At 43.6% G+C, this 10262-nt stretch overlaps 1 non-coding gene across 1 annotated transcript; it reads left to right on the plus strand.

Annotated features, from left to right (window-relative positions):
* Positions 1–6645: 6645 nt before the first annotated feature.
* On the plus strand, positions 6646–6752 carry LOC128579973 (U6 spliceosomal RNA). The gene has a single exon (XR_008378339.1). It is a non-coding gene; the product is annotated as a U6 spliceosomal RNA (small nuclear RNA).
* Positions 6753–10262: the final 3510 nt, after the last annotated feature.

Genomic DNA, 10262 nt, shown 5'->3' on the forward strand with positions numbered 1-10262 from the left:
TGAGGGAAATCTGCAAGGGATTTGAGAAGAATCTTCTCTCTACAGGCCCTGGGGAGGCCCCATAAACCAATATCTCCACCCAGTTGAGCGTGGGTTTTTGTGTATCCCATGTGAGTGTAATTAAATAACCATAGCAAAAACTTTAGCTGATATTTCAGCCGATAGTTATTGAGCAAACGCCATATGACAAGTACTGGGTAAGCACTCTATCCATCTATCCATGCTTCTGTTTATCATCTAAATGCAATCCTCGCAGTAGGGAAGGTGGTGTCATCCCTGCTCAGCCCATCTGAAATGAAGCCTTAGAGAGCACACGTGACTTGCCGAGGTGCTGTGTGTTGAATTACATCCCCTCTGCTCCCCACAAAGATGTTGAAATCCTACCCTCGCTACCTGTGAATGTGACCTTACTTGGAGAATGGATCTTTGGGGATGACTGAGTGAAGATGGAGTCATTAGGGTGGGTCTTAATCCAGTATGACTGGTGTCTTTATGAAGTGGGGCAATTTGAGCACAGATGAAAGACCTTGTGAAGACACAGGAAGAAGACAGCCCTCAGTAAGCCAAGGACTGTCAGCGATTGCTAGTAACGCCCAGGAGCCAGAAAGAAGGCCTGCGGGGAACCAGCTTCCCTCACAGCCCTCAGAAAGAATCTACCCTGGCAGGGCACGGTGGCTCTCACCTGTAATTCTAGCACTCTGGGAGGCCCAGGCAGGTGGATTGACTGAGCTCAGGAGTTTGAGACCAGCTTGACAATAGCCAGACCCTGTCTCTACTAAAAACAGAAAAACTAGCCGGCAGTGGTGGTGGGCACCTGTAGTCTCAGCTACTTGTGAGACTGACTTGAGCCTAGTACTTTGAGGTTGCTGTGAGGTATGATGACACTACAGAACTCTATGCAGGGTGACAGAGTGATAGTATCACTCTGTCAAAAAAAAAAAAAAAAAGAATCTACCTTGCTGAAACCTTCATCTTGGACTTGGAGCTTTCAGAACTATAAGACAAAATATATGTATTGTTTAAGCCACCTCATCTATGGCACTTTTTATGGCAGCCCCAGGAATGAGGATACAAGGTTACGTGACCAGTGGTGGCAGAGGTGGTGTGTCCAGGCTGCCGTGCAGGGGCTGTGCACTGCCTTTTTCCTTGAGGAAGGACACAGTCTGAGCCCAGACTTGTTCAAATGGGCCTTGAATCCTTTGGAGTTGGTATGTTGGGATGGTTTGGGGTCAGAGGCCAAAGGGAGACTTTATTATGGATCTAGGGTCTCAGATATACTTTTGCTTAAGAGGTCTAGCAACCTCATTTATATAAAGGGCCTAAAAATGTATAGTTTGACCTATTTCTAGAAATATATTCAAATAAAATAAAAACAGACATAGTTTATATTTATGTGGAATTATTTGTCACAGTAGTATTTATAGAACAGGTTAGAATGCCCAACATTCCAGGAAGGTATGAAATGCTACATTTCTGTATTTTTCAAAGTGAAACAAAATCTGATTGAAGCCAATTCTAGCCAAGGATAGAGAGATGAGCTCTGAATTTCTCAGCCCCAGCTGGGTCGCAGCACCTCAGCAGAACCTCTCTGGCCATGGTATGTGGTGCCAACTGCATAGACAGCCACAAAACAGTCCTTGTCTGAGGGCACCCAGAGCACCGGGCTCTGAGGGGGCCCTGTTGCCAGCATAGGTCCTAGGTCAACCTTTATTTCTCTTTCCAGTCTTGGGAAACCATTAACTGGATGGGTGGGGGGATCCCACACTTATTTAAATCTACGGCCCATAACCTTCATCCCCCCTTGGAAAATGTAACCTACAGGTGTCAAGAACCTCCACTTTTGAAACACAAAGCCTGCTCTCAAAGGACAACATTCTCTCTCCTTTAAAGGAGCAAAGAGAAACCTCTAAAAATACATTATGTCTGTACTACAGCATAGTAGATGCTGGGAAAGAGGTGTTCCATTTCTCTCTTGTGTACCACAGAAGCCAAACAAGTATAGACAACAAAACAAGAAGATAGTGTGAGTTTTAATAACTAATCCGTAATACCTCTAAGGGCAGCATCTCAATGTCTAATAATACAGACTGGTTACGTTGATTGTGACCCATACACACACGCTAGACGTAGACTTTAAAATTTTTAGTTAACAGTGTAGGAGAAAAAGTATGAGATCTAATGTGAAATAAAAAATAAAAAAACAGTTGCCTTATTTTCTATTGCCACATACCAAATTATTACACATTTAACCACTTAAAGCAACCTCCGTTTACTATCACAGGGTGCTGTAGATCAGAAATCCCTGCAAATCATATCAACTCAGTAGGCTCTGTTGGGTTTTCTACTCAGGGTCTTATAAGACCAAAATTAATGTGTTAGCCAGGCTGGGTTCTCACCGGGAGCTGGGGACTTCAATCAATTCATTCACATTTTTGGCAGAATTCAGTTTCTTGTGGCTATAGACTTGAGGTCCCCATTTCCTTGTTGGAAGTCTACTGGGGTTGCTTTCAGGTTCTGGAGACTTCCAGCATTCCTCACCACATGGAGCTCTCTGTTTCCAGTGCCACCAAGGGAGAATCTTTCTTGCTTCAAATCCTTCTTTATAACTCTGTCTCCAGGAAGAGCCCAATCTCTGTTAAGACTCAACTGATGAGGTCGGTCCTCCCCAGGATAATCTCCCTTCCTTAAAGTCAACTGTGCGAGGTAATGTAAACAAATCATGAGAGTAAGGACTGCATATTCCCAGTCCTGCCTGCCCACATTCAAGGAGGCGGGGGATGACCCAAGGCTGGGGGCTTTCAGGGCTTGTCTTAGAATTTTGTCTCACACAGTTATCAACAGGGTATGTTGCAAGATCTCAGCCATTTATGAGCTCAGAAGAACACTCCTGCGATACAAACCTCCACATTAATAAAATCTTTCTGTGGGGTAGACTTATGGATGACTTCTGTTTTCTTCTTTCTATTTTCTGTATCTTCCAAGGATTTTATAATGACCACATACTACTTTTACAATCAAAGAAAACCCCTACATTATTTAGATAAAGAAATTATTGGGCCTTAAGCTAGGGTATTAACACATGCTACAAGGCATTTGCTCTGTGGAATTAAGCATGTGTAGTTAAGTGGTTTGTCCATGTGTTTATTCTTTCATTCATTCATGTACTAGCCTTGGGCTGGAGGTGCAGGCAGGTTGCATTTTCCTATAGGACTGTGTGGAGATAGGGTCCCTCTGTTCAGAATCTCTGAAACAGCTTCGTACTTTTCAGCAAATAGATCCCCAAAGGCAAGTAGCATTTCTATTTGTTATTACTTCTGGGAAAAAAATAGTGAAGGCAAATTACTCAAACTGTTTGAGAAATACTTTGTAATTTCTGTTTTTTCACCCCTACCCCAATAGCTTGGTAATGTTTAGGTTTTTGAAATTTCCCATTGTCTTTATGAGCAGAAAATACCAGTTTCTCATAAGTAACTGAAATGAAACAACAGAACTCTTGGCTCAAATTCACTTTTCAGCCTGATGTGTCAGAAGGAGCTGGATGCCAAAACTCTCTCCTGAAACAGAAGTGTGGCCCCGGGAGAGCCAGCAACACAAATGATCCAGAAACCCTTATGGTGGGAATCCCCTCCACTAACATTAGGAAGAGGAATTGTTCAAGGGTGGGAACATCCGCATGTGGCAAAGTCATCAGGGCACATGGACCATCTCAGGGTGTCCTGTGCCAGCAGCCAGTCTTGGGTGTGAGTCAAAAGACAAGAGAGCGTAGAGTAATTGGGGCTGTGCAGAGAGACCAGGCGTGCTGCCCTGCACCTGGGGCAACGTTGGTAATTCCCCACCCCCTTCCCTTCCTCTCTCATGCCTCTCCCCTTCTCTGGAGCCCACTCACACTCTGGGTCCCAGCACTTTCAGTTAATGACGATCAGTAAGGGGCTGTCTCTTGACGTGGATACTCTCGGGTGTTCACATTTTAATAATAGAAGGTAGAAAAGTCTTGATGATCTCAAGGAATAGTTTGATGAAAGTAGCAGGACTAGAAAGGGGGTTATTTTTGCCCCCAAAGTCATTTTCTTCTACACAACACAATTACTGCATGTTTGTTGCATGATGTTGAGCTGACTACGGAACAGGCTACAGGCAAGTCTGGTTTGTCAGCCTTCAATGGGTGTGGATAGCTAGAGGGAGGCGTCTGAATCTATGGGAAAAGGCAACTTGAGATGAGCACGGAAGTGTCTGCTGTGTGTCTTCCACACTGTGTTGGGAGGACCAAATGATGTCGTGTGTGTGACAGAGCCTGGGGAGAGACTCAGAAATGAACATGTGTGGAGCAATGTTAGCATTTGTGGCTCACGTGGCTGTTCCTAACACAGAAAGCAACAGCCTGGGCACAGAGATGATCTGGCTTTTAAGACTGGAGTCTTCCTTATAAACCAACACTATTTTATTCACTATTTTCTGTATGTAATTATTATATGTAAAGGTCATGAGATAATCTTCTGGAATATAAAGGGGATCCTCTTGAGTGTTGTTCCAGGCTTCTGTAGATTCACTTCTCACTCCGTCTCAGTTTCTAATTTGGTAGGCCAGAGGATGAAACAAGAAAATGGGCAAGCAAGGGCAGGCTCCCCGAGGCACCCCTGAGAAAGGGAAGAAGCTCTTCTTTCTGAGACTGGGAATATTCAGGCTCAGTGGAATTCATGACAGTTTTAGCTATTTTAAACATATCAACTTCTAAAACTTTCATAGATTTATTTGTATAAACTTATAATCGAGTTTATGACTATAAACTTACAAACTACAAAGCATAGGAAATAAATGGGTAGCTATCAAAGTGCCACCTAGTAAAGATAAATAACATCACCACCCTCCAGCCCACCCTGGGTGCTCCACCTCCTCTCAGCCCCTTTCCTTCCCTTGCCATTGGCATGTGGCAAGGAACCACTATCTGAATGCTGCTTTTATTATATATATTTTTTAACAATATTCCTTACTCCTATTTTTTTTTTTTTTGTAGAGACAGAGTCTCACTGTACAGCCCTCGGGTAGAGTGCCGTGGCGTCACACGGTTCACAGCAACCTCTAACTCCTGGGCTTACGCGATTCTCTTGCCTCAGCCTCCCGAGCAGCTGGGACTACAGGCGCCCGCCACAACACCCGGCTATTTTTTTGTTGTTGTTGCAGTTTGGCCGGGGCTGGGTTTGAACCCACCACCCTCGGCATATGGGGCTGGCGCCCTACTCACTGAGCCACAGGTGCCGCCCTTACTCCTATTTTTTATAATCATTTTGCCACATATCCACCAACCACATATTGCTTAGTTTTGTTTATTTTTTGGACACTAATGTAAATGCTATCACCATGCACTCATTCTTTGGTGACTTGCTATTTTGAGTCAACATTATGTGTTTGTGGTTCAACAATTTTTTATGCCTGCGTGTTTGGTTCATTCATCCTCATTCCATTGTATTGCACTTTATGAACAGACGGGAATTCAACCATCTATCCTCTTACTCAGGAGTCCTCAAACTTTTTAAACAGGGGGCCAGTTCACTGTCCCTCAGACCGTTGGGAGGGCCAGACTATAGTTTAAAAAAAAAAACTGTGAACTAATTCCTATGCACACTGCACATATCTTATTTTGAAGTAAAAAAACAAAACAGGACCAAATACATTCACACTGCCTCATGTGGCCCGCGGGCTGCAGTTTGAGGACCCCTGCGTGGAGCAGCTTTAGACTTTGAATTGATTTTAAACACGCTTTCCCAGGGGAAAACCATAGACTGGATGGCTTAGAAAAAACAGAAATTTATTGCTCATAGTTCTAGAGGCTGCACATCTGAGATCAGGGTGCCACTCTGGTTGGGTTCTGGTAAGGGTCCTCTTTTGGGTTGCAGACTGCTGACCTCTCATTTTATCTTCATATGGTGGAAGGAGGGGAGAGAGCTCTCCTAACTCTCATATTCATGGGGGCACCACGCTCATGACCCCCCTAAGGCCCCACTTCCTCATACATCACATTGGGTGTTAGGATTTTAGTATATGTATTTTGAGGTGACATAAACATTCAGTCCGTACAGTGGTGTTTATTCCAAAAGGGGTGAAGATAGGATGTGGTTAAATAAGACTTGGTGATTGGGCAGAAGAAAGAAAGAAACAAAGATTTTGAGGGTAAACCAGGCAACAGGCTTAACTCTCCTCATGGTCTTCCTTGGGCAGACTATCTCACCATTTTAAGAAACACTTTTCAGTGAAATAAACAGGGTGAGTTGGATTAACTTCAGGTTTCCTTCTAAAGCAATCGTTAAATGCAATGAGTTACTTAGTCATCTGACAAATGATGAACATTTGCTATTTGCCTCCCCAGAGCTTTCAGACTACAGGTGTCACAGAAAAAGGAGTAGGACACTGAAAAGTTGTTTGCTTTTTCTTGTTGCTGTTGTTATTTGCTACTTTTTATTTTTAATTATAACTCTGGAAACTCAGCTGTGGTGAGGATAACGCTTGTGGCTGGGACTCCTGCAGGTGGAATGGTTAGGAAAGGTCTGCTAGAGCAGTGTTTTTCAACCTTTATTTATTCACAGCACACTTAAACCTACAGTTAAACTTTCACGGCACACTTAAATTGCGTTGATCAAAAAAACCAATTAAGTCCTTGCTTCGGCAGCACATATACTAAAATTGGAACGATACAGAGAAGATTAGCATGGCCCCTGCACAAGGATGACACGCAAATTCGTGAAGCATTCCATATTTTTCTTCTGTCTAAATAATCTTTATTAAAAAAAGAAGTCAAATAAAAAAACAATTAAAAATAAAAACAAATTAAATTTTAAAAAAGCAGTTAAAAAAAGGATATATTTACTGTGCTCAGAACTTTTTTCAAAAATAATTTAATAAGCAATCTGCTAAAAATCACCATCCCACTCATAGGTTCGGGATCAGCTGAGCCAGAGTGAGACCCCTCCCCCCATAGCTGGGTGTTGTGGCGGGTACCTGTAGTCCCAGCTAATTTGGAGGCTGAGGCAAGAAGATCACTTGAACCCAGGAGGTTGGGGCTGCTGTGAGCTAAGATGCCACAGCAGTCAGTCTACCAAGGGTGATCAAGTGAGACTCTGTCTCAAAAAAAAAAAAAAAAAAATCACTGTCTCAGAGGATGGATATCGAAGTTTGAGAGGAGCTAGCCACACATGGGAGAAAGAGAATTCCAGACTAAGAGAACTACATGGGCAAAACTCCTGGTTAGAACAGAGCTTCATATGTCCCAGAACCTGAAGAATGTGGGAAGCATGGCTCCAAAGTGAGCCCAGACACATTGGGGAGCAGCTCTGGGGCCACGGGTAGGGACTGGGGATTTTATCCTCTGTACAAAGGGAAGGCGTGAAAGAGATTTTAAGCAGGGGAGTGGCATAATCAAATCTGCCTTTTTAGAAAGATTACTGCAACGGGTGTGGAGAGAATGGGGAGGTGGTTGACTGGACTCAGCCACTGTTGGGGCTGGTGGGAGATGTTGGGGGAGGGGGCTCAGAGCAGAGGGAGGGGGATGGGCTGTGTCCCAGCAAGGTTTGGAGCCAAGAAAGGGGCATTGCTATAGTTCCTTTTTAATGAGAAACATAATCGATATTAGGAATAAAGGGGGAAATAATCAGACCCTAGCTCATTTCACTAGAGAAGAGAAGGTTCAGAGAAAACTGAGTGGGTCAGATAAGAAGGTTGTGGAAAGTAGTTATTCCTTAGTGATGGGACACCACAGACCTCTTTGAGCCTCCCTTCTTGCTTCCTTCCTTCCTTTCTTCATTTTCCGTTTCACCTGAAGAGCCTCTCTAAGGCTCTGCTCAGTTCCAGAAGGGAGCAGACAAGAACCACCTCCCGGAGGACAGAGGACTCCTGACCCCTCCCGCCGTGACTCCTCCACAAACGCACCCACCAGCACCCTCCCAACAGAGCCTTCCTGGCCAGAAGAAATACCTGAACTGTTGTCAGATCCCAGGCTTGGCACAGACTTTACATCTCCCTAACAATATACTGCCCATTTAAAGTACCGTAAAACATGACTGAATGGGGAATAGTGGTGGCTGTTTAGTATGCTTTAAAATTCTTTAATTTGCTGTGCCACAATAACTTGCACTTTAATAAAAGCAATCTCTCGTCTTAATAGCCACACGATAAAGAGTTATTTATATGAGTCAGTGTGCAGGCCTGAGCCTTCCAGGTGTGCCCCAGATTCTAAGCACACGGAGTGGTCCGCAGGCCGGCTCTGCCCAGCAGGTTGTGTAGGCCTGCCCGACACTGCCATTTTGCAGTGTCACCGCCCCAGGGCCGCAGCCTGCCCCATGCTCCTGGCCTTGCACAGCCTGCTCGGTGCGCTGATTTATTTCGGTATTACGTTTAATTGTTTCCTTCTTGTGGAAGCCTTAACATGCGATGCTTGTAAATCTGACCCAAACCCTCCATATGGCACTCTGGTTTTCCATTTTCAAATGCATTCGCCCTGGAATAATGACTGTGGTATAACTCAATTTGAGTTCTGCTGCTGGGGACTTTATTACATAATGCTTTCTAATTGACCCTCATAGTTTAATAAGACAGAACATTTCACCAGAACATTGACAAAAGTTATTAATTTTCACTTCAGCAGAGACCCATGTCCCAATTAAATCCCCTGATAATGCCTGACTGACTGACCTCATTACGGCTAATGCTTATTAGTCCTGCGGAGAGGATAGCATCACACACTGTTAAAATGCCTAAATGAGCACATACGACCATCCACCGTGATTACAATTTACATACATGACAAATTTTACTCTCTAATCCTTGTCTGGTGCGATGAATGTGGCATACTGCTGTCATACCACGAGATCAGCCATTGAGGATTTGGAAAGTGTTGTAAAAATGCCCTACGAGAGTGTTCAGCTACACCCAGTTAAATTATAGCTGCTTTCTAGGAAACCATTTCCAGTGTGTGGGCGTCTTTAAATGGGGAGATTGACTTGTGCCCTTTCCTTCTTTAATGAGAACAGCTAGTACTCATTTGTTTGTTTGTTTCTTTTTCTTTTTTTTTTTTTTAAGCCAACTTAAAAAAAAATAGAAAAGAAAACCACCACCCTCACCAGCAGAAAACAGTGATTTTAGCCTTCCTGTTTGGGTAGTTCATCCTCCCTGAAGTGGATTTTTCTCCCCAAGTCTAGTTATATTTTCACATTTTCTCTGCATGCTCATTTTGCAGGGGACAGTAGGTAGGAGCTTGCAGAGTCACTACACCCGCCTGTGTTGCAGGCTTCCATGTGAGGGCATCACAGTAACCCCTGTACTTCATCAGTGAACGGACCATTTACTCAAACTAGTCCAGTATTGTGGGGAGAAGAAGCCGGAAGGTCAGTTGAAAGAAAAATGTGGATTTGCATCTGCTGATAAAATCGAAGACTCAGAGTGGCAAGAAAATGAAAGTAAAGAGGACTTAGTTCTGTGTCTGAAGCTTCAGGTTTTTTTCAGCTTCTCTTTTCTCGGTCTGCACAGCAGTGTTTATCTTTGAGGCGGTCCGACCATGGCTCCGTGTCTGCTGTTGCTGTGCATTGCAGTCATTCCCCCTGGCTGCATGGTTTGACACATGACAACAATCTAACACCGGAGATCAAACTTCCCAGACTCGTGGCAATGTGACAAGTAATGTGTATTGACACAGCAAAGTGCATTCTGGAAATATGAGTGGTTGGGCAGGCGCAGACCCGTGCTTAGCTAGAGATAGCTTCAATCATAGGCTTCAGTTGCCCACACAGATAAAGCCAAAATTTAAATAATAATAACCAGCTGGAAGCTGTAGTTCATTGAAATCTTTTCTGTCCTCTTTTTTCCCTTTTGGTATCACAATATTGAAAGCAGGAATCTTGTAGGAAAAACAATAGTAATAACAGCAAAAGAAAAAGAAAATGAAAATGAAATTAAATTAAATCTCCCTATGTAATATTTTAAAATGCCATACATTCTGCTCAATCACCCATTCTGCAAATGTTTACCGAGTACCTCCTTTGTGCTAGACACTGCTCTAGCTTTCAGAACACTACAGAGACTAAGAGACAGGACTCACTGCACCTCCAGACAAGAGCCCCGACCTTGTGACACTCACAGTCTAACAGACAGCACCTTCCGAAATAAAATGGAGATAAACAGAATCATAAGTTATACTGATTACAAAAGCTGACGGGAGCCCCAAGAAGGGACATCTAACCTACCTAACCTTTGTTCTTATGGTCTCAGAAAGGATTCCT

Source organism: Nycticebus coucang, chromosome 2 (genome assembly GCF_027406575.1).
Source record: "Nycticebus coucang isolate mNycCou1 chromosome 2, mNycCou1.pri, whole genome shotgun sequence".
In the NCBI taxonomy this organism is placed as follows: Eukaryota; Metazoa; Chordata; class Mammalia; order Primates; family Lorisidae; genus Nycticebus; species Nycticebus coucang.